We start from the raw sequence: 21,439 nt of genomic DNA, 5'->3' as shown, positions 1-21,439 counted from the left end.
TTATGAGCAGCTGTTTGACTGACAGACAGGCCTGCGATGGCTGAAGACAAGTGTGTTTGATGAAACATGGCAGGAGCCAAATCCCAGTCAGCCTTCTTATTGAACCTACTGAAGGAGGACTGTGTTGTGGAAAAGTTCCCCAAAGTGGCTCAGAAGAAGAGCCTGTTTTTCCGCAGGTGAAGGGAAAACTGGTGAGTCGGGGGAATAATGTTTATGTATTAGATTTCAAACGCTTCCTTCCTGTGAGAAAATCCAGATGTAAAGGTATGTTCTTCTGCCTCGAGGATCTGACGGATTTCTTATTCGTTTTCTGGCTTTTTTTTTCCCTCCCAATGTTTTCTTCTTCTTCTTGGTGTCGTGATGGATTGACAGAGTTTGGCTCTCCATCATCTCAACACACAGAGGATGTTTGAGCTAAATATGCATGCAGGTCACTGCCGAATGTGTTGCTTGGCATTCTTTTAAAATCTATCATGTGGGCAAAGTGTGTTTTCTTACAGCCCCAGACACCTTAAAGTTTGCACAGTGGAATATTAAAAAAACAAACCAAAAAAAAAACATACCATTAAAGGCAATATCAGTTAAAGGCGCTCCCTATAGACAAACCAATTTCTGGGCCATTTAAGTGCCTTTCAAGAAAATAGCCTGTTCAATGACGACAACAGAACTTTAATCTTCAAACAAACCTTATCCAGCTCTAGTGGGTTTTTCTCACCGCTCTTATCTTCTTTGTGAGCGTTGTCGGCACAGTGGATTTCTATATATTCTTACTTTCTTTGTCAGCATATATAAACAAACCCAAGGCCTTCACAAATACGCACCTCCCGGCTTCTAAAAGTTCGATAAAAGTCCTTTTCTTTCATTCTTTCTTTCTTACTCCCGCGACTCAGAAAGGGAGAAAGCGGGTTGTTAGCTCTTTGAGCCGGCTATCAGAAAATCCGGGGGAAATTACGCTGAGCGCAGCAGCCGTACAGCAAAGGGAGATTACAAATTCCAATGGATGCTTTTACATCAATGGAAAGCTTTGAAGACCTCTTAATGAGCAGATAGCTGGAGTTAAACATTTGTGGAAGTGCCATCTTCGAAAGAGAAAAGAGGGGGAGAGAGAGAGAAAGAGGTGAGAGTAGGGAAAAAAGGGGGAAGATAGGAAGGGTTTTTGATCCTGACAGATATCTGCAGGGCAGTGCTGAGCAACTGTCTATTTCGGACCAGTGATTGTCTTTTGAGAGCTCGCTGTTCAAGGCTCTGTTTGGATATCCAGGGTTAGATGTTGGGCTCTCTGAACAAACTTGCACCAGGACAGCATCCCCACTGCTGCGTGCTGATCAATGTGTGTCAGATTTGAAAGACTGGCATACGTGATGAAAGCTGGATTGAGATACAAAGAGGGAGAACGCGAGAACAAGAAGGTCTGCAGAGAACCGAACGTACCGCAGAATCAAATATTGAAGGCAAAATAAGAGAAGGAGACGGGACGAGGGCAGAAGAAATGAAGAAGAGACGAGTTAAATATATGGAGGGGTCTTCTGAAGGAAAAAGAGGGGATGGACGAGAGGGTGGAAAGAGAGCAAATCCAAGGGTAAACAAACATAGGGAGGGAGAGGGAGACGTTCCTCTATCTCAGCAAAGCAGCAGGAGTCTAGTGGAGCTTTGAACTTGGCCCCCATTAGAGGCCTGATGACAGTTTGAAGTGAACGGTTGAAACGAGCTGGAGCATTTTAGATGTTAATTTGTTTTTGTTGTGTGTGTCTGTGTGTGTGGGGGGGTGTATTTTCTCATCCTTTTTAGGCCCTCTGAATCGTTCATATAGTCACACCCAATTTAACACAGCAGGATAAAAACACTTCCCTTCGCTTTGTTGTTTTCTGCTCTTTTCCCTTCGTCTCGTCTCCTTTTTACCTTTTCCTTTTTACCTTTTTGTCTCAAGAAAGAAGGAGAGGATTCATGGTTGTTAAAGTAGAACTTTAAGTTGAATTCAGCTGTTTTGTGGAAAGCAAAAATTAATCTGTGGAGATGTTATCGTCATGCTGTCGTGATTCGATTTGATGCTTTCCTCTTGTTGCTCTCTTGATGAAGAGATACATCTTTCATGTGTGAAAGTAGTCGAAGCTGACTATAACTCATTGCACGGATCATCACTGTGCTCATATGGAAGTCGCACACGAAATCAAGCTGGCACTGAAATAATGATGCTTTTCTGTGGTGTGACTTCAGTCAGATTGAGGTTCAGTGACTTCGAAGCGCTGTAATCACGCAAATTTAAATCAAATGTGCGGTGGGGGAAGGCAGCTGAAGATGGAGCCAAACTAGAGAAGGTCAGCTGACTTCTTTTTATGACTCCTTTGACCTCTGACCTCCAGCCGTATCTCCCATCAGGTCTGCAGCAGTCGGTCAGATCAGAGAGCCAGTCTGGCACCACCACCTCCAGGTTGACTCCCAGCCTTTGTCCCCAAGCTTCCCCAGCCAGGGTGACAGGTTCTGGGGGAAGAGTTGGGAGGGGTCTGGTTGTGTGTCTGGATGGGTCTGGTGTGTAAACACTGAGCGTCTGTGATCTGGTGACACATGAAAGGGGGTCTGCCTGTGGGGTTGCCGGCCCATCGTCTATATGTCGACATCCCCCACCACACACACACATTAACACACACACGCATACACTGACACTAGATTTATGTATTTATGCATTGCGGCGGCACAGCTCAAAGGGACAAGGCTGGAGGGGGTTGGGGGAGAGTAGAAGGGGAGTGGGGCTGTTTGGTCTGCAGACAGAGACTGATGGGGTGCTGGGGGGTTGGACGGTGGTCTTTAGGTGACAGGAGAGATTGAAGGGCAGGAGGGTAAAGGGGTGGGAGACATCTGGAGAGCGATGATGCTGATTCATAAGTGGTTAGGGGTTACAAAAACTAAAAGTATTGTGTCACGTTAAGTGAAATTAAAGTTCAAATCATCATAATTTCATGAAGGTTTCTTGTTTTGCACTGAAGCTGTTTTGTTCTGTGACAATTAGAACGAGGATGCTGCTTAATATGTGGCATACAGCAGATCATAAGCAAAATCAGACTATCTGTGTATTAGTTTATTATTCAGCTCTTTGATTAGCAAACTGTAGCCTTGGATTCAACACAATTATTCTATTTTTCTGTGCTTTTAATTGCAAATGTAACATAAAAGTAGTCATAGTGCAGAAAAATGGTCCCTATCAGTGTTTTACTATTATATATGATGTTTTTGGATTAACATTACTTCTGCATTGTGTATGTTGAGATAATTTGAAACTCTGTATACTGTCAGGTAGTTTAATCTACAGCAACGCATCATATTCTATAAGATCTGTAAGAACCATTTGTCTAAAAAAAGTCCGGTTTTTGTGAGGAAAACAGCCCTGTTTTCTGCTTTGTGACAAAGATATTCTGGGATCGATTTCAAATACAAATTTAATCAAATCCTAGTCGTAAACATGTATCTTTTAGTTGATGGAAACGGTTTGAAAAATTGTAATCTGTAATGTAACTAGTAACTAAAGCTGTCTGACAAATATAGCGGGGTAAAAAGTACAATATTTGCCTTTAGTACACTTAAATTTGCTCTTGTACTAGTACATGGACTTGGTTACATTCCACCACTGCCTCAATATGTGAAAAACTCAGTTAAAGCGACTTCCATGTGTAGTACCAAAAGGTGAACACTAGAGGGTAGAGATATGTGCAGACAAAGAAGACCCAGTCAATGTTAAAACTTGTGTTTTTGTAAACCTAACCTGTTTATAGTTGTACTTTCTTATTATGAGCTTGCCAGTCACCTGTAAACATCTATATGTGAGTGGATACATTGAGAGATTTTTGAGGGACGTAGCTCACATAATCAATTTTATGTTGATTTTGATGTGTCACACGTGATGCCATTGTTGAGCTTCACATTTTCAGAATCAGAATCAGAATAAAGTACTTTATTAATCCCCGTAAGGAAATTGTTTTTGTTACCACAGCTCCCAAACGGTAAGTGATAGCAAGAGAACAATAGTAAGAAAACAAAACTTTAACGATATACCCTATACAATATCCTATTTTAAACAATATATACACAATATATACACATGTTTATATTTTTCTTCTCCATCTTCTGAGTTCTACGTTAAGAAATAAGAGCAATAAAAGAAGAAGGAGGAGAAGTCTCTCGAGTGGAGAAACAGTGGAGAGTTGCCACACTGACAGACTCAGACTGAAGTGCATATTAAATAAAGAAAGACTTCTGTTGGTGGTGACACATTCACTTTGTTATATCTTGAAATGTCAACAAAAATAAGTCACCAAGTTGGAATAAAAACTTGATGCTATTTCAGTCAGAGTCTACCAGAAGTCAAGATGACCTTACACACCACGGCATCTAGACTCTGTCGTCCTTTAGCACTCGAGTTGAAGAGTCTTTTTACTCCACAGAAAATGTCACGTTGATTTTTCTTTGATGGTTTTAAATCCCGCTCTCCAGAATCTCATACAATCGTCTGTTGTTCTTGTTTTCTTTTCTTTTAGGTTTTTTTTTTAGCTGATTATTTCTTATTTACTTTAATCAATCAAAAAAGGTCAATGTGTAAGAGAGATATCATCCATATTTGAAGCCTGCTAAATTTGAGCAGATGAAGATCGCATATTCTTAAAATTACTCAGGTGTTTGCTCTAATTTATTACCCCTTGTGGATTTGTAGTTTAAGCATAAAACTGTATTGAATCCTTCTTCAGCCTTTTCAAAGATATATTTCACTTAAATAATTGTGAAAGATTATTTTAAAAATTAATCTAAAATGCCAAAATTTATCTGAAATAGTTCAAGATGATCTCGTTGTGGTCTCAGAGCCATGTCAGATGCTGGTGGTTACAACAGCCATATCATATTATGTTTGCTCAAGATCACAGATGGTATTTTTATCCTAAAAATGAACACAAGAATCATTTCAGCCCCCAGAACAGTCTTTTACTCTCTTCTCGACTGGCAAACAGCTAAGCCTTCAAGAGTAGAGAGAGAGGGAGAGAAAAGGATAGAAATAAAGGGGGGATGTCTGGGTAACTTCAATAGCCTCTCTGTGTCCATCTAATATGGAGGGCTAGCATGCTGGGAGTTGGCCCTTTCCATTCAGACAGACCCCAAACTCATAAAGACCTCTTCTATGGCCCCCAACCTGAAACCCACCCACCAAAGCCCTCACTGGTATAGGCCCCTTCCATGGGAACTTGCAATCTGCAACGTAATCCCACTTTGGCCCCTGGAGAAGCCTTTCCAAACAAACCATGTGAGTCCTAATACCCAGGGCTTCACAAGTGGCTCCTGGCTAGGCCTGAGCTCCACCACCACCAACAACTTGGCCCTCCTTCTTCTTTTTTTCTCATTCTCTCCCTTTTCTTCTTTCCATGGATAGACGACAAAAGAAAGGGATCTCCTTCTAATTGCTTCGAAGATTGAAAAGCTGAGAGGGGTGGTGGGCGGCTACAGAGGGAAATGAGACGGAGGCTCTGGAGGCAACGGGGGACTGTCAGTCTGGCTTTGCCCGCCCTGGGTGTGCGGTAGCTGGGATAAAGGAGCTGGCAGGACAGCCTCTGCTGCAGAGCTGGGCTGAGTGGATCAGAGTGGAGGCGGGCGACTCCCAGGGCCCAGCTTTACAACTCTGGCCAAACGGAGGACTATGAGAATGTGGAGGAGCTGAAGCAGCTCTGCTGGAGGCCCTCTTCGCTCATGGGAAAGGACGTCTGGTCTTCACAACTGGGATTCAGAGACCGTAGGCTGCTGAGAACAGTGTGTTCAAGCCAAGAGGGAGTATCTGACAGAGAGAAGGCAGAAACATAGCATATTGGTAGCCTTCCAAACCTTCTGCCCGTATGAACAGTCCAGCCACTATTGATCAGTGTGGTGGTAGATGATTAAGTGTGTGAACACACAGTTGGGGTGGTCCGTGACCTTTGGATCTGTTGCTATGACATGCAGAGTTGCTAATAACACTCACACACAGACACACACCTTGACCTCTGCAGTAAGCCATGCCACAAGTCCACGCCTCTTTCTCTCGCCCTGCCATCACCCAGCAGCAGCAGCTCTTTTGAAGCTTGGCGGAGGAGTGTTGCTCAGCTGTTTATTCCAGCCTGAATGGGACAAAAAGGAAAGAAGCTGCTGTGATGATCAAGATAACGTTACAACTGCCAATCCGCTGCCATTCAGTAATAGCCAAGATTTTTAAGGCAACGTCTGAGGAAATTTTTTTTTTACTTGGGATCAAATTACTCAACACATCATGTTTAAGTTCAAAGTTTGAATGCAAAAGTGTCTGCTCCTCTGTGTATGTGGTGACATGAGATCCAGAGGATTTTGGCCTTATGAGCTCCAGAAAGTTCCCTCAGTCTCCCCTCTCCGACCTCCTTTCATCCCTCCATCCCTCCCGCCTTTCTTGTTTTTAATACAAATCAGCCACTCAATGCCATGCACATGTTTTAGCGTTATTTGAACTCTGGCAGAGAACTTCAAACAGCTTTCGCGGGCAGAACAAAGTTTTTTTTCCTCTCTTGCTCCTCTTTTTGAAAGAACACAGTCGGGCTTCCAAGTACACCTGATCAGAAGGTCGAGAGATGGGGATTATGATATGCAAATGACGCTTTGTTATCAGCGTTGACATTCGTTGTGAAGCAGAACAGAGGAGAGGTAAGATGAAAAGGTGGCAACTCACCCCCTCCTCTACCCCCTTTTAGCATAACCTCCCCTCTCGAACACATTGGCCTACCTAAGCCCCCGATTTTTTTTTTTTTCTCATTTAGATCAAAAGGTTACACACAACAAAGAAAGGCCTGTGTGGAAAAGAAAAAGCACCCTGTACACACTTCTGTGTACTTTTACACAGTCAAGACTATTGATTGGCCAGCTGCCCCAAAGGTTTGTGCACATCTGTACAATATGTGTGTGTAAATTCAACCGTGTCCTGATGAGCTTCTTGTCTCTTATGCTGTTTAGGCAGAACGGAGGTCTTTGCAATTACCAAACACTGTAGAAAGGCTTTCATGTCTCCCCCCCGCTGTGACAGGATAGGACGAGGACACACACACACACACACTGAAAAGATTGAGTCCTTTCAAATACACACAGGAACATGCATATGGTTGCCCCTCTGTTCAATCTGCGTACACTTCAGTTCAAAGGAGTCCAAGCGAGGTGGCGGTCGGTGATACTTTTCCAGCTATTAGTCTGACCCGCCATCTGCAGTGATCTGCTGAGGAGTGGGTTTTATGAACTTCATAAAGGGATGATTATTAGTGTGTCAGAGTGGAGATGGGCTGTCTGGCCTTTGAGTTTAGCAGCAGGGGTCCTGAGTGCTTTGATGTGAATCACACTGTCGACTTTTGAGAGGTAGAGGGAGCTACTGAAACCTTAAAAAAAGGCCAAGCCCCTGTTATATAAGTAGTAATTGACCCATTTCTCTTTTTTTTTTAACACCCCGAGTACACATCAGTGCCAACAACGCATGAATTAAGATGTACCGGTCATGTAGACAACCTCAGGTACACTGTGAAACAGCACTCCATATCCCCCAGAAGAGGAAACATGCAGCTAATATTCTTCTTCATGACATGACGGTTGGAAAAATGTCCATTTAGCAGGTGTTCTGTGGCTTTCAATCGTATCAGATGACCTTCATCAGCAGATACGATTTGCCTGATTGCGATGACACCATAAATGGTCACATTTTTTCAGTTTTTCTGAGCCCTCTAAAGACGTGTTGGCTTCAAAGCCGAGGTTCAAAGTTCGAGTTCTTGGAGACAGCAGTTGTAAAAACAATCTCCCCGTAAGGTCCATTTAGTAGCTGTTCTGGTGTTCGATCATATGACATGATCTCTATCAACAGATGGAGCTTGTCCAGTTGTCACGATGAGCCATGAAAATACCGTCAACTGCGGTTTCAAAGGACAAGAATGACCTTTGAGCTTCAATATAACATGACGCCTAAATAATGCAGCCTGCTTTGATGTTTGGTTATTCATTTTCTCCATCTGTTACTGTTAGTGGTGGAGGCAGAGACTCAAACAGACGAGGTGTTTGGTGTTTCATCTTCAGACTTTTTGAATTTTGAGAGCAAACAAGACGACCCCCATAGCTTTGAGGTTAACACACTATCTTTGAACTGCCTCATTTCTCATCTCTTCTCTACTGTCTGTCATAAAGAATAAAAAAAAAACATTTGTGTGAGAACGTACACATAAGACCAGAAAATGAATTCTCCAACATACCATTTATACATTTTCTGTAGCCGCTTATCCTTATCAGGGTTACAGGGGGCTGGAGCCGATTGATCCAAGCTGACAATGGAAGCGAGGTGGGGTACACCCTGGACAAGTCGGCAGTTCATCACAGGACCTCCAACATACCATATTTTTTTCAACTGATTTAATTTGGATTGTTGCTTTTTCACAAGGTGGAGCAAGTGAGGAGTAGATAGAGTCTTTGTTCACAGCAGGGAAAATGCTGGAGATCAGGAAAGCAGCCTGCTTACATCCTGAAAGATTTGTGAACGAATCATGGTTTCCTTTCTACCCATCACTGGATCATTTCCTTTAATTGCATAAAAGAAAACTCCTGTCTTGCTATCCACTCTCTCTTTTTATGGTTTATTTATCACATCTCAATCATAACCCACTATGGCCTGAAGGTGGTGCTGTTAATCCATGTACCAGTTACCCCCGATATGAGCAGGCTCCTACCTCTGACAGGAAACTGCACACTAAACAGTTGAGAAAGTATTAAGGTGCTTTGCAGTGGATTATACTGTGACTATAAATATATGGATTTTCATGCAGTCACCATAAACTCAACTTAAATGTGTCTTAAAGGACACATTATGAACAGAATGATATTTTATTTACATTTCTTTAAACCTTTAAAAGTATATATTTCCTTCTTCCCATTTAATCTTTAAATTAGAAAGTAGAAGAACAAATAGTAATACTTTAAAGTCTACTAATAAAAAAAGCCTGCTCTTCAACAGTGGGCCTCACCAAAGCAACACAGAAACTGCTCTACAATAAGAAGATGTTTTCTATGACACTTACACAAAGATGACCAGAGAGATCATGAACAACTCCTCTCACCTCCTGCAGGGGCTTTAAGCAGCTCCTTCAGCAACAGACTGCTACTCCCACCATAAGAAGGAGTGCTACTGCAGGTCCAACAGGTGTCAGACTCTTTGACACCAGCATCATCTTCTATATATTTCTTATTTATGATTGATTTCTTATGCAAGGTGGTTTATGTGGAGACTAAGAAGACAATAAAGAAAAAGTGTTTTCCTCTCAAACAAATATGAATATGCAAGATTTACTCTGCAGCTGAAGCATCTTTTTTCCTTTAGATGGATCCCTTTGCTCATCTCAGAAGAATTGATCAGCATTTGTACAACCAAAATCTGATCTGTGAGTTTCACAGGTGGTGTCAGGTGAGAAAGAGGATGGACACCCCTGTGCTCTCAGAGGGGATGCAACATTCAGGTGGACAGTTTCCCACCTTGACGTAATCACGTCAGCCCGGTAGGTGGCAGCCTGTCCAAGCGAATCTAATCGGATTAAATAAACCGAAATTCGGTTGGTTCTGCCGGCCACAGGAAATACTGTGCACCTGGTGGATCAGATCCAGGGGTAGGTTTGTTAATTTATAGATTTTATTTAAACTAAATATGGTTTCTATAAAGGGATAAACGTTCATTTCATTCCTTGCTTTGTTTGGAACCTGCTGATCATTTTATTTAGTTTCCAGCTTTATTAAAGGCAGTCCGGGCTCTTTGTGGAGGGGGGACCCGCGTCTTATAGGCATACTGCAAAGCCATGACGCAATTCACACTCTGCTGCTGCAACACAATAAAATATGAATCACTAAGTGAGCCGACGGTGGGATCTCTGGGTGTAAATATCATGTAAATGGTGAGGAGGGGGGTGTGGCGCTCACCATCATCCCATTCACCAAAAACAACACACGCCCAGAGAGCTCGCGCATTTGGGGCGTAAAAAAAAAAAAGCCGTGCCGTGCCGTGCCGTGCCGTGCCGGGGGATCAGGTTTGATGCCTCCTTGCCTCCGCAGGCTCCGGATAAAAACGCGCTTCACGCAGAGATCCTCATCGCATTACGCAGATTCAAAACCTTGGATGCAGTGGCCTGCACATGAAGATGCGATAACTACGGTAAGATGAAATGCTCGTTTTGTTCTTGTTGTTGTTGTCGGTATCAGCTGTTGGCCCCATGGATGTATAACAGGCTTTAAACCAGCGCAGGGCGAAAGATGTGAGGAGGACAAAGGGGCGGATGGAGCTCAGAGGAACCACAGCTTTAAATATTCTCTATTATTACTGTTGCATGAGCTGATATTTTTCTTACAGCAGCCACATTTAAATACAGCTGTCAGGATGCTACAGCATAGCCCAGTGTGCTGTGGTGTACTTCCCTATTAAAGCACATCTCTGTGGCTCTATGCATATTGGTGCCTTTTACAGCTACTGCTGCTGCTGCTGTGTGAAATGGGTTTTATTCTAGGAAGTGGCACTCTCCATATAGCCTGCTGTGAACTGTTCAGATCCTCTTGGTTCTTCTTCTAATAGCAGGCCCACATCACAGTATCACAGCCATTGATCAGCCAGACTTTCATCTCTGTGTCACCTAATTACACCAAGTCTTTATTCCAGGGGTAGATCACTACCTATCAGATCATTTACAGGGAGTTTCTGCCTTGCGTCCTCATGTGAACTGGTTCCCTAACCCTCTGGGGTCCTATCCATGGCCGTATCAATAGTATTTTGCGGTTGTGGACCATTATAGGACCCCAAAGCTTCTAAAATTGGTCAGATATACATTATGTAGATGCTGCATGATACCAAAGTTGTCACATTCATGCCTACATTATCAGTGTACGATGTTCATTATGATAAATGTATCTCGTTGTTTCTGTGTTTCTAGGCACCATGATCCATGGCTGTGGTGTTCGGTGTGTTAGTGCAGGCTGTGTTGCAAGAGGACATTGAATGCCTCTAAAATCTCAAGGTAAGTCCTCCTCCCCTCAGCCTTTGACCTTGTGTGTGTGTGTGTGTGTGTGTGTGTGTGTGTGTGTGTGTGGGTGGGAGGCGGCTGGAATTGATCCATGGCCTTGAACGGCTGCTCCCCGTTTTACTTAATTGCGCCTCCTTCATTTCGACTACTCTTCACTCATTCAAATCCCAAACCTCATTCACGTCATCAGTCTGGATGCAAAGACGTATGTTTGTGTTTACATTTCCACATGCTCGGATTTATGATGCTCATTCTTCACGCTGACATCTGTGTCCCACACTGAGGTGCGTTTTAGATGAAAGGAGAGTATTGTGTCAGCAAGTCTGAAGGGAATACTCTTTCTTAAGCTTAATTAGACAAATTGCTGTGAGGATAAAAGCAAACAGTGGCAGCTGAACCATCTGAATAAGCTATTGTTTGTGGATTTAAAACAGGGGGGCTTAAAGGCACACTGGAGATTCACAGAAAAGCCAAATAGAATAATAGCTAAGAAAACATCAATGACTATGTCAGTGTAAAGCTGAAGATGTCAGTATGTAACTTTGTGGTCCGCATACGATGCAAGGAGTACGTAACGCTTTACAGCACTGAGTCACACACCATGATGCAAAACTGGATAATATTTTATAGGGAAAATGTTTGTCCTTTGGCTGCTCTGCCTAAACTCTGTAAAATGCTGAAAGCTATAGATGCTGTTAGCTATTGTTAGCTCAGTTTGTTAGCCAGGCTATCCGGACTGTGAGCTCAGATCACAGGAGGTGTGGGGAATGCTGACAGGGGAGCAGAGCTGGTGTCGTGGCCCAGAACCGGAACTGGGAAAGCCACTATGGACATAATAGCAGAGGCTAAAAGACCAAAGGGTTGACAGAGGAAGCTAAGAAGAGGAAAGGAGAGCGTGAATGAGCAAGAAACTGTCCAACAAGAGTAGATCTAGGACTGACTTTTAGTTGAGAGCTTTGTGAAATATAAGGCTGAAAAACAGACGCCGAGCTGGGCTGACTAGCTGTTATGTCTTGTGGTGTTGCACCTACTTGATGTTGATGGAGACAGTGTTTGCATGAGCGCGTGTTGTTGTACTTATAGAAACCTGAAATCTTTCCAATATTTTGATGTTATATTGATGATTCAGTGATGCAGTGTGTTGACAGCAGTGATGCTGTAACATCAGGAGGAGATGGGGCAATAAGAGAAAGTGGTGACACATCCGATGTTTGGAGTAATATGTGTAAGAGGTGCCAGCGGTAGCCCCTGTAGCTTACTACATGTTAGATTTCTAAAATAGTATAATATAGCGGGCTATTCGTTCTACTTAGACAGGATGTCAACTGATACAAAACAGAGCCAGATAAAACAATGTATGTGTGACGAATGGAGGAAGGTGAATAGAGTAGAAGATGAGGAAACAGCTACAGAATAGGATATGTGTATTGTTCCTCTTTGGGAGTTTTGAGATGCACAGTTGTGTGTTTCATCTCATTGTTGTTAGACCTCAACTTCTCCTTACAAATAGTGAATTGAATTTTTAAATAGTGTCAGGCTATGCACTATTGTTTGTCTTACAGCACTTTTACTTTGATTTTCCAATTGTACTTATCAGATGGGGCGTTTTTGTCCTGTTTCTTTTCTTCTTTTCTTTTTTTTAAGATAGATATAAAAGATATAAAGATATCTTTTTGGCCTTTTCAAGCTTTTATTTTCGATAGAGACTGAACAGTGACAGGAATGTGGAGAGAGAGAGACGGGGTATGACATACGGGAAAAAGCCACAGGTCGGATTCAAACCCTGGGCTGTCTTAATACATGGGGTGGTTGCTTTACCAACTGAGCTAAACATCGCCCTGTTTTGTCCTGTTTCTCTTCATCGCAGTTTGAAGGCAGATACCTTCATGTTAAATATTAGTGTCCCCCAGGCATTAGTTTGTTCAAATGTGTAAATTATACAGTGACAATCTGGAGGTCTTTTTCTCAGGGCATAAAGGGAACCCGGTAGCCTACAGTACAGTCACATGCTTCACTGAACTGAAGTATCTTAGTTTAAGTTTGGTTGGTATTTCTGGAATTTAACAGCCTCTGTTTCACGGTACACCACAGTCAAAAAACAGTTGCACACGTGTATTTGTCATGATTACATTTCTTAGGATAAAACATTGAACAGCTTTGCTAACAGCCAAACATTAGGCAACACAAGACAAAGCAGCCAACTAATATTACTTACTAGTCTAACAGCAAGAAGCCCAGCTCGGTGTCTGTCTTTCAGGCTTTTATTTTACAAAGCTCTTGACAACCATTAAAAGTCAGTCCTAGATCTACTCTTGTCCAGCAGCCTCTTGCTCAGTTACTCTCTTTTTCTTTTCTTAGCTTCTTCTGTTAATGTCATTTCAGTCTTTATGCCTCTGTCATGTTTTCTATACAGGTTGGTGAGCCTAGTTACATTGCCCACCAGAGCTGGGCAAGAGGGCGTGCAGAGAGCTAGTGCAAGAACAGGCGTACATAATGTTGCGTTAACGTAAAGTCTGCAGCCTGTAGATGATGATCAATCTTGAGCAAAACTGCTAACAAGTCACAACAATAGCAGACCATCATTTTCTCCAGACCAATAATTTGCTGTAACAGAACCAAAGACACTTCCAATATGCCAAAGAAGTAGGTAGATGTGTTACTACCATACAGTATCTGGCCAACAAATAATCTAAATTTGCCATTTTCTCACTTTGAAAATAGTCTAATTAAAAAAATGAAATCAATATTTGATAGATCCAGTACTGGTCCCATTCCAAAAATAAATGGATAAGAATGGACTCAGTCAGGCTCAAAAGCCTAAGCTAGAGTAAGTTGTATCTTTTCCATTAGTTCAGATCTGTGAAACATATGGCTCCTACGGAAAACATCCTGTAGAATATGGATTTATTTTTTCTATTGTTTTCTGTTTCAAAGTGAAAAACAGATACTGTGTGGTCGTAACACATCTACCTACTTCTTTGGTTTGTGGCAAAGTTTGGCTTTTTGGTAAAGACTGTCAAAAGTTAGAGGCGAGTTAATGTTGGCATTCATCTGTAGACAAAATATAATTTAAATCCAGTCTAAGGGTAAAGAAGTGAAGTGTATTAGCTCACTACTCCAGTGTTTTTATTGACTTGCGTGACACACACAAACATAGATGAGGACGTCACTGCCGTGACATCAGGATTAAATAAAGGTATGATCCATTTTAGTAGTAACTGAAGTTGTATTACAATTGAGTCTTCTAGGCATGAATATAAGAAATATTGGGGTTCAGACACCTCCAATTCCCCCTATAAATCTTTGAGTGGGCTGGTGCACTGGGCAGATTCTTCATGGTTTGGGTGGCTTAATTTCTGTTTCTTTACAATATATTACTGATATATTACTGTATATTTTTTCAAAGCTCTGTGGCAACAGTTTAGGAAAAAGGCTTTTCCTGTTTCAACATGATAATGCCTCCATGCACAAGGCATAAAGGAATAGTAATTTGGTGTGGATATACTTTGCTGACCTGCACAGAACTCGGACAGAACCCCAACCTCAACACCTTTGGTGATGAGTTGCATCGTCTGCAAGCCAAGACATATTGTCCAACATCAGATCACAACTTCATTGATGCTCCTGTGGCTGAAGTTTACAACCATCACGTGTGGATGTCCAATCTTTTACCAAAAATGCAAATGTGCTGCATAAAGTGCCACTTTGCATGTAGATTACGGTTGCAGGATAATACACATGCAGCACTAGTTTGATGTGACACGACACACACACACACACATGCATGAATGCATTCACATATACACTGTGCATGCATGTTATCCTACACGACACTCACTGTTTAAATGGAAAAGCCAGCGGAGAAGCCATTAGTGCCTGTCACTTTGACGAGCAGCCACAAGTGTCACAGCTAATAACTTCTGACGCTGTCATGGCTGTGTGTGTGTGTGTGTGTGTGTCTGTGTGTCTGTGTGTGCGCAATTATTGACAAAGCTCATACTAGGATATGTCTGTGTGTGCTTACACTGAAAGGAGAGAGAATAATGGGTGGTGCTTTTCCTCTTCTGACCAAACAGGAAGCTAACGTTAGAGATAAAGGAGGAAGTCTGTTTAACAGATCACACGCAGAGATTTGACAAACGGAATACACACTGCATTGCACTCAGCATGCAGGCAAGTTACATGTATAATGTGAGCGAGCAGTGCAATTTTATCGGGTTATAAAGTGCCACAGGCCTGGAAGGGAAGTCAGAAAGCATTTAGGATGGACTGACACGTTGTTGGTTTTGGATTTTTCATGGAATAAATTAAAAAATATAGAATATCGCTAGCCTTAGCTTTTCTTTGGATATGTGAGCCATACTGTATCTCCATCAGCCTGTTATTACCACAGAGGACATACACCGAATATGACACTTCAGGCATAAAGAGCGTGACTCTGAATCCTACTCATACAGTATGTTAGTTGACTATGTACAATATTGACCTACTACATAAACCATGTGGTTAACAACCATTCAGATACGGATGCTGTTGCATCTATGTTAGTTTTCTGTGAGATTCTTGTTGTGCTTAAATTAAGATGCTACTGTCTGATAACTGTCTCATTGGTGTCCTGCAGAGTTTTCAGCTACTTACAGTTCAGAAAAGTGTCAACCAGCTCTCACTTACCAACAGTACTTTTGACTTGTGTGTGTGATCATGTAACTAATATGCTAATTCTGCTCAGTCTCTGTGCCTGTGCCTCCATTATGTGGCTGTCATCGCTGTCTGCTACGGGGGAGAAAAAAATGAATTAGATATTTCGAGCTGCTTCCACTGGCATAGAGTTTTCTAATGACGGTCTGGCTGGCACCGCTTGCCTCTCCGAGTCTAGCAGGAGGTGAATGCAGTGTACAAACACCACAAATGGAAATATAATTTACATAGTTTCTTTTTGTTAACACCTCGAGAGCAACTTTACACAGTAACCCATGAGTAATTTCTGTTCTTGTTAGCCACAGGTTGTAACATGGGCCGTTTATTCCTGGTGGTCATACAGGATTAAAGCATAATAACATTTCTAATATTAAACTTTGTCTGTCTCAGATAATGTTTTTCTGTTGTTCTCGGTCCTCCTCCGTCTCTCTCCTTCACCCAACCCCACTCATCATGTAATAAGGTGGATTAACACCAAACCCTGAGGCTGTTTCACATTATTATTACTTTATATTATTACTTATTACTTAATATATTTCGGATGTGTGTGTGTCCAGTCAGGATGGCGTGTTCATCCACATTTGATCTCTAAACGGTCAAATTGAGTTAGGTGGCACCAGACATAGATATTTATCGAAAGTGGAGCGCCAAACCCACGTGGCACTACTTGAACAAATCACAGGTTTATACTGTAATGATGAAAACAAGCACATTTAATGTCTGGACCCTCACAGAGAAGATTGGAGTCAACAACTGAAGATGTCAAGAGGAAGTGTATTGATTGACAGCCATAATTAGAGGTTGATTGCTTTTTGCGCTCTTTCATCTTGGAGATATTACCTTATACAGCTAAATGTTGTATGAACACGCTTTCTCGCAGTCTGTCACCCATCTCAAAGAGGTAAATCTAAGATTTTTCCTTTCTTTTTTGTGTGCTGTGGTTTAGCACCTACGCATCACACACACATACACGCTGAGCACCCTTCACTGAAGATCTTGTGTTAACAAACACTCCACTCGCTCCTAAGAGACGGAGGTTACACAGTGAAGAGGAGCTGCCCTGTCAAACAAAAGGACGCAGGGATAAATTCAGAACAAGATGAAAGCTTCACTGTTGGCATGGCAACCACCGGATGATATGCATGCCGAGGTTTGATGTTTGACGTGTTGATAGTGGAAAGAGAGGTGAAGAAAACCGGTTTGATCCAGCAGCTGCGCGAGTGCTCTTTATCTTGGCTTTAGTTTTATTGTTGTTTTATTCTCTCTCTCTCTCCTCCTTTCATTAAGAGATGGCTGCATGATTCAGAGCAGGGACGCTCAGCATCAAACCTCTGCTCTGTGTTTCCTCTGAGCAGCTCTGTGCACTGTTTGTTTGTCCACATGTGCATGTGTGTCGGTCTAACAGGCGTATTGACAAACCACACATTAATATTGAGTGTCAGGCAGGCAGTGTTGTTCACTTGTCAGTATGATGGAGGTCTCCTCCTGGAACAGCTACATCCAAACAGTCTGTAAAAATGCCTGCTGTGAAATTGTATTTGCCATTTTTATTTTTTAATTTGCCCTTTTATTGTGTTTTATATGAATTATTCTTTATTAAATGCCAAAGATATTTCCGGAGAATAGATTCATATCCAACTAATCTCATTGAATAAGCAGGTTACTCCAAAGCTGAGAGCCCCTGGTGGAGAAGGCGCAGTCATCTTTAGTTCTGAGCCTCGACCTTGGAACAGCCAGAAGTGACCAGCCCGAGGCTGTAAGGCTGCGAACTGGCTCATATGGGGTTAACATTCTGGCAATGCAGATCTTGACGGGCTTTAAAAGTGATCAGTAAAATCTTCAAAATCAATCCTATAATGTGCAGAGAGCCACTGAAGGGAAGCTAAATTTGGTGTGATGTGATATTATCTGTTAAAACTGGTTAGCTGCTGAGTTCTGAACTAGTTGGAGGTGAGAGATCGATTCATTCATGCTGGAGAGGAGTGAATTACTGTCGTCCGGTTTTGAAAAAGTGCATGGGTTTGATTTTGTTTGCAACTAAATAAGAATGTAGCGCATATTAGTCAGTTGGTTCTCAAACTTTTCTTTAATAATGAACCCTCTTTGAAATATTTCTTTTCAGCCGAGTACATCCTGACCTGCATAAAACATTTTTGCTAGAAAAAACAGCCTCTAAAAAGAGTTACAATACAGTGCGGCACCATTAGTGTCTGATTTATTAAAGAACAACCTTGTAACAAACTTCAGATGTTAAGAAGCCATCACTTTAAAAAAAAACCCCACTAGGACAGGGTGGAAACGTGGCCTTGTGCTTCACTGAGGATCTCTTTCCTTCTCTATGACAGGCAGCTGCAACCGCAGTGATCAAACTGTTTTCCAGATGCAGATGTCTGTTTCTTTGCTTTGTTTCAATCACACAGTGAACTAACGTCATCATGAACATCTTCTTCTTCTGTGTTTTACAGCAGTCGCATTGAAAATAGGAACATTGAATATGAAATGTGTCTTTTTTACTTTAAAGTTTTCTATTGAAGTTATCATATCATTATGCACGTCTTAATCTCGTATAGTTTCTGCGGTACTCCAAAGTACCCCAGTGGGTGTTAGTACCCTCATTTTACTGAACTGACTGACACTGGACTGAGCAAAATTATTTAAACAAAATAATTGGCAACAATTTAAACAATCAATTCATTGTTTCAGTCTTTCATTAAAACAGCAAATATGCCCAAAATTTATTTCTTCCAGTTCCTCGAATGCAAGTTAAAATTAGTTAGTCAGTCAGCTCCCTTGAGGCTCTTTTCCTTTATTTCTCCATCCATCTGTCCTCCTACGAGTTCAAGTGTCCAACCTCGACGTTATAGGACTAACACCTCAACGCCCCCTTTCCCCCTTTAGCTATTTAAAGAACTGCTGCCTGTGTTGCTTCCTCGCACGTCAGAGTTTCTTTCCTTGGTAAGTAAAAGAAGGTGCAGTTCGGACCTTGTTAAGATGATATGATGATGGATCTTTTCCGAACTTGTCATTTATTTTTCTTAAAAGAAGAATAAGTGGAAACAACCAGTGAAAGTCTTTTCTCCTCTTATTCCCTTGCTGTATTCCCTTATAAATGTACAGTACATCTACATAGATGTAGGAGTAAAGTGCTGTATGTGATAGAAACAAATTATCACTGGGACCGGTGTTCCCTGGAGAGAGCAGTGGAGCATGAGAAAAAAAGGCTTGTGGTGTGTTTACCTGCTCTCTGCTGTTGTGTGACTGTGTGTCTGTGGCCTGTAAGTGTGCTGGAGAACAAAGGACCCTCCTCAGCTTTTGTCTACCTGCTTCAGGTGTTTTCTGCTCATTACCAGCATCTGCATACAGCTTGTTACCAAGGAGCTTATTTCTTATGTGTATGCATGTGTGAGTGTGTGTCAAAACTCCAGCTTCTGTGTGTGTGTGTGTGTGTCTCTGGGCTGTTAGTGTCAATCGACTGCTCCGTCAGCCTCCCCCTCTCTTTCTCCTACATCCTGTGTTCATCCCCCTTCTCTCTGTCTCACCCGATCTATCTTCCTGCTGTCACCCTCCCATTTTAATGCTTCTCCGACTTGCTTCTTACTTGACTTGCTCTCCATTTTCCTCCTGCTCCATTTTTCACGCTGTCACCCACCCGGTGTGCTCCAGACGCCAGCCTTCATTTCTTCTTCTTCCCTTGTTTTACTTTTCTGTTTGAACTTCCTTCTTGACATCCTTCTGCAGAGGTCATGTCAGTCTGTACTCAACACCTACTGAGGAATCCAATCACATCTGGCACAATGTCACTTAAAGAGAGGTATTTAGTAAGTTTTATCATGTGCAACCAAGAACAACACTGACAAAAGTACAGATGGCCTTAAATAGGCAGAGTGACATTCTCAACTTAACAAATACAGAAATATCCACAAAATATATCCTGATGCAAATAGTCAGCCCACATTGTCCTTGTCAGTGCAATACAGTGGATGTGTTATTTCCAAACAGAGCATAGTGTTTTTTAAAAGCCAAAGATCTCAGCATCAACTGAAGTAACTGTTGAGTCATTGGTATCGATCTATGACTTAAAACAAACAAACAAATACAGATATATTTTGGCCATTTTGTACCAAGAGTCTAAGAGGGGAAAAAACGTGTGTATAATTTGATTTGTATAGCTCACACATGTTTTCTGGATCACCTTAACTTCTGGTAATTTGCACATGGGTTATAGTTGTGGTTTGACTTTTTTGGTGGTGGGAGTTAGACAAAGGTTGATATAGGCTATAATATTTTCTTTTGATTTTCTTACTTATGAACTTGTTTTATATCATATCATATCATATCATATAGTTTCATCTAGATTAGTTTGTCACGGTATGCCAATTTAAGTTTGTTATTGTTATTTTGTTTAGTAAACCTCATAAAACAACAAAGTCTATCACAATACAATGTTTCCTGGAAGAATGAAGGCTCACTTCACGAGACTTGTATACAGACTTAAATGAATAAATAAACTTCTGTTTTCCTCTAACCTTAATGTTATCTAAAAATGGTGTTTTTCCTTCTATGACAAGTCAAAATGTCTGCTACAAAAAAACATCTATGAATCTGAATCATTTCTGAGCAATGGAGCATGTAAAAGCTAGCAAGGTTATAAAGATTTAGGTTACTAAGATGAAGTAACATAAAATATAAAATGGACAGACTTTAGACTAAGAACCAAAAAACACAAAGAACTGTAATTGATTGATTGATTTCAATCAATATTTAATCAATAACTTTTGCCACCTGACTTCCCGTCATTCCTAACTCTAACTTTAACGACGGCCATGATCTCTAAATGTGAAATGTGTGGTGTGACTCTTGTTTAAGGACACTGGGTTCTCCCAGGGTGAGTAGGGACACACACACTCACCCGTTCTGCTCCACACGCCTCCTCTGAGGGCCTGATATATGTCAGGGTGGGTGACAGTCCAGAAGCATCTACGCATCCATCAAATACAATAAAAGGAGAGGGAGACCAGGTGAGACTCTGTCAAAAATCAATGGAAGAAAGGAAGAGACTAAAAAGTAGGTGCTGCAGCATCTGTCAGGCTCGGTATATCAGCTGCATTTTTTTTTTTGTGGGAATGAAACAAGCAGAAAATAAAGGTAACTGTAGTGAATGCTGTTTTTTGGATCACAGCTGGAGGTGTTCAATCAATTAAGAGCGCTCCTTGGCTCTTAAAAAAATTAGTAAATTGATGTTTTTCAGTTCAGCTGGGAGAAGAGAGACATGAAATGATGGAGGCAGCACAAACTGACCATAAATACATCTCCATCTCTCTTTCTACACCCACTCTACTGTACCTCCCTGCTCTTCACCACTCATTCAGTTGTACATTTGAATACATTTCAAGTTGGGGTGGGAAGGTATGGCAGATTGTGGATAAGGTATCTGTTTTTAGATATCTAATATTACAAAAAACATCCTTTATATAGAAGTAGCTCACCGCACAGCTTTTTCCGTGCCATATTCCTGCTTTTCTCTCCAGTCTCCTATGTTTGCTTTGCACTATACCTTTCCCTTTCTTCTCTCTGTTCACCCTCTCATATCATTCTTTTACCCTGCTGCTTTTAACCTCCATCCCCTCCTCTCTCGTCTCCCGGGGGTGCTGGCTTTAGCTGATTAGAGTGGCACTGCTTGCTTTGAT

At 41.7% G+C, this 21,439-nt stretch overlaps 1 protein-coding gene across 2 annotated transcripts in view; it reads left to right on the top strand.

The window, feature by feature from the left end:
* The first annotated feature begins 9,598 nt into the window (after positions 1-9,598).
* Positions 9,599-21,439, top strand: part of tex2 (testis expressed 2) — a 29,192-nt gene continuing 17,351 nt past the window's right edge. For both annotated transcript variants that reach the window (XM_010730673.3, XM_010730672.3), the window contains exons 1-2: positions 9,599-10,195; positions 10,965-11,048. The gene's annotated coding sequence lies outside the window, so the exon portion shown is untranslated. The remainder of the gene's footprint in view (positions 10,196-10,964; positions 11,049-21,439) is intronic.

Source organism: Larimichthys crocea, chromosome XII, assembly GCF_000972845.2.
Source record: "Larimichthys crocea isolate SSNF chromosome XII, L_crocea_2.0, whole genome shotgun sequence".
NCBI classification, from domain to species: Eukaryota; Metazoa; Chordata; class Actinopteri; family Sciaenidae; genus Larimichthys; species Larimichthys crocea.
The sequence above is the reverse complement of the archived record's forward strand: the minus strand, read 5'-3'. Positions and strand labels throughout refer to the sequence as shown.